This window comes from Gallus gallus, chromosome 5 (assembly GCF_016699485.2).
Source record: "Gallus gallus isolate bGalGal1 chromosome 5, bGalGal1.mat.broiler.GRCg7b, whole genome shotgun sequence".
Lineage (NCBI taxonomy): Eukaryota > Metazoa > Chordata > Aves > Galliformes > Phasianidae > Gallus > Gallus gallus.
In genome coordinates, this window is record NC_052536.1 from 43,357,125 (window position 1) to 43,360,872 (window position 3,748).

The window sequence follows — 3,748 nt, forward strand, 5'->3', positions numbered from 1 at the left end:
GGAGCAAGATGGCGCTGCGGCGTCGAGCATGCTGGGAGGTGTAGTCCGCCTGACCGAGCTCCCAAAATGGCGGCGGGAACGCGGCAATTGCTGAAGGCAGGCGGGCTCGGCGCTGCGGGTGTCCTGCATTCTCCGAACTTCTGATGGGACTGCCGTTCAGACTTTAGGGAAGAGTAGGGGATGAGGCTTCCACAGCCAGAAGCAGTCTTTCCTTCCCCACCGCCCCATTTTCCCTCATGCAGCACGCTGGGAGCAAACACTGCAGGTCTGCCTGGCCAGAGAGTATCCCAAATGGCGGTAGCAGTGGCTTAGGGGAAAAGTAACTATTCCCACGTTCAGCATTTATACGTTTTCTAACCGGAGGAGATGCTCATCATATTAAATAGCATCAGTGAGCAAGCCTCCATAAACGAGGAACAAACACTTTATTCCTTTGGTCTCTTGGGCAGAATTTTTAATTATGAACTGTGTGCACTGTGAGGAAAAAATGCAAGCATCCCTATTTATTTCTCCACACAATTGTACACACCATTAAGATACTTCTCTTCAGTATTTTATCTTCTGGATAAATGGCTCTGCTTTTTTTTTTTTTTCTTTTTTTTTTTTTTTTTTTCTCCTCCTCTCTCTCTTTGCTTACCAAAGCCACTCCATACTGTTGTCCTTCTTGGATTCTTCTGGTGTATCTCTAGTTTCTCTAGCTGCTGCTCTAGTCCTGCTGCACAGCCAGAATTTCACGTAGTAGCTAAGCTCTAGGCATACAAAAGATGCACTTATTACAGGAAATTACAATGACCAGTTTGGTCTCCATTGCTTTCCCAATGCCTTTTGGTGATTGTTTCTTTTTTTGCCTCCCCTGAGCTACAGTATCTCTTAGGAGCTTAATCCTGTGTGCAAAAGGTACTCCATATCTATTGCGTAGCACCATTAGGATTACTTTCCTGTATACAGTACTTGGCACTTACCCGCCATTCTTTAACTGTTACTTTATACTTCAATTGTGAAATACTTCAGTAACCTCTCCCAGTACAATCTGCAGACTGCCAGCTTTATCTTCACTGCCTTTTGCAGCCTTTTGTAAATGTTGAAGGGTCAGATCCCAGGCAATTCTGCGGGTGACTTACTCCTTTTGAAAACTATAAAACTGTTTCTTAATACTTGTTTCTGACCTTTAATTTACTGTTACTCTATAAAGTATTATTCATATTTCTTTTAACAACACGAGAGAAGAATGTGAGGCAGTGGGAGAACGGGATTCAGAACAAAACAGTAGTCATCATCACTGGTAGTCTGGAAGTCATCAAATGTGTGTGGTTAAGAGGAGCAGGGCCTGACTGCCAGCTTAGTATGAAAAGACGTTAAAATTTACTCTCGCATGCTGATGTTGAGCAGTGCATTTGTTCAAGTGTGTGAACACCTGTCACATTTTGAAGTAAAACATCAGAATGTGAAAAATGTCGTGTGTAATATATAGAAATATAGATCTACCTGAAACTGATACAGAAAACAGGAAGAATAATCTCAAATAATCACATTGCCAATTTGTGACCAAATTGGGAAAAGAAAAAAAAAAAAAGCCTATGTAATTACACTACTTGAACAAGCACTTGTCCTTCTGTCTGCCTGGTATAATTTCTCCAGGTATTTTTAGAACTCATGACCAATTTCAACCAAATTTAAATGGAGGTTACAGGTTATTACATTACTGCAAATTACACAAAAACAGGTGGCAATTTAGAGCAGGATATTCAGTGGGAGGAGAACTCCAATGCGTGTGCAGTTCTTATTGGGAGTAAAAACTACTGAGAAAGTTCATTCAGAACATTCCTGCTCATGGAAATGTTTGTTATAATCTTATTCATGTAAACATGAATTCTGCAAATCTCAATACAAGGAAAACTGCCACTTACCTATAGAAAATAAATTACTTCCTAGTTTTCTTAAGGAAAATATTCAAATCCCATTCAGTTTTCTCTTACTTTCTCCACACTTTCTACTTTGTCTGTAGTAAACCCTATAGTTAGTTCTTGTTACACTGTGATGACTGAGGAGCCCCTATAAGGATTAGGTTAATCTCGCTACACAATAAAAGATCAAGTTTACAAAGAAGGGTTTGTTCTCATATGCAAAAGCTTAAAGAAGGAGCCTTGAAGTACAGCACTAAAAACAGTGTAATTTAAAGCCTATACAGTGGGCATTTTGAACAAAAGCATTAGAGGTAAAGGCAACCATTTGAAATTTTCTAGAGATCACATTAGGGACGACCCAAAATGAATTCCAGCCTCAGAGCAAGAAGGCTAATTGGATGTATGTACATAGACTCTCTTTGCCTCCCCTGAGTGACTGCTGCAGGATAGGTTAGCAGCTTCCAGCTCTGCGCTTCAAGAGCCTTCCCAAACCTTATTTATTCATTACCGAGTTCTGCTAGCATTGTGTGGTCATGCATTTCTATCATTTTAATGATGCTTTTGCAGCTTACTCCAGGAAGAAAATGTGTGTTTTTAATACAACACTTATACAGCGTTTCAACAGTGAGAGAAACTGGGCAAATGTAAAAGGGTGTTATAATTGCATCTCCCAGCAGGATACCTATGCAACACAGTGAGGTTTCTAATTACACGCTTTCCTTTTCTGATGGTGTGCCAAATTTCCAACCTTTCTCTACATTTTCCCAGTCCATTCTCAGGTTTCTTTTAGCAAGAAATCCTTTTGTCTATGCCAATGCTATTGAGATGTATTGAGATCTACCGCCTAAATTTACCAAGGGCTAATTTTTTTTATTGAGACCCACTCAGCAGGCAGGCATGTGACAGCTCTGTTCCAGCTCCACCAGATGCTGTGCACTGCCACCAGGATGTGACCCCAGCGCTGTCCCATGGTGGGTCTTACCAGGAGAACAACATTGAAAAGATCATTTCCTACAGGAGCATGATGTGTTTGGGACTTGAATTATGTCCTGATAAGGTCCCTGAAACTATTTTCTTTCCTTAGGAAGTGCTCTCGTTCTGCTTTTCTTATGATACGTTATAATTAGCATCTTATCAGATGCTTGCTAGGTAGATCAGCTGTTACACATATGTCTGTGATCATTGGTTCAGTTCAGATATAAATTCTGATTCTATGCTTTAAAACCCTAAAGGAGAGTTTTGCACTTGATTATTTGAGGCTCTGCTGGCCCTGAACTCTCAACTAAAGCCATGGTCAGACTGAGCCTGTTTGTATGTATGAAATATGATCAGTAACATAAAACAGAAACAGTAACCAAATTAATACGAAAAACTTTCATTTCAGAGTGATATTCTACTCATGCCTATTAGGTTTTCAGGCATAAATGTCAGACATCAAATATTTTTACTTCTGTTGGTAGCGCAATATATGAATATGAATCTTTACTTCTAAATAAGTTACAAAGAATGAGGGTCTTGATATCATTCCCTCTACATTTACTGAGAATTTTGTTGTGAACAAAATTATGCCCAGAAGGAGGCATTTTTCAGGAATAAGCAGAACATTCTGTTTGCCAGAAAAGCCCATAAGCATTTTATACAAGCTTTATCGGGGTGAAGACTGGAGGACTAGGTTAAATTTTAATAAGTTCTGAGCAGACGTAAAACTATGCCATTTTATCCTCTTTCATTTGTAAAGAAATAAAGGAAGTTTATTCCTATAAATAAATATATAAATAGTCCCTTATTTTTGGCCTATTTATCTATCTTGTCCATAGAGGCCCACTATCATCTTTTTAAAACAA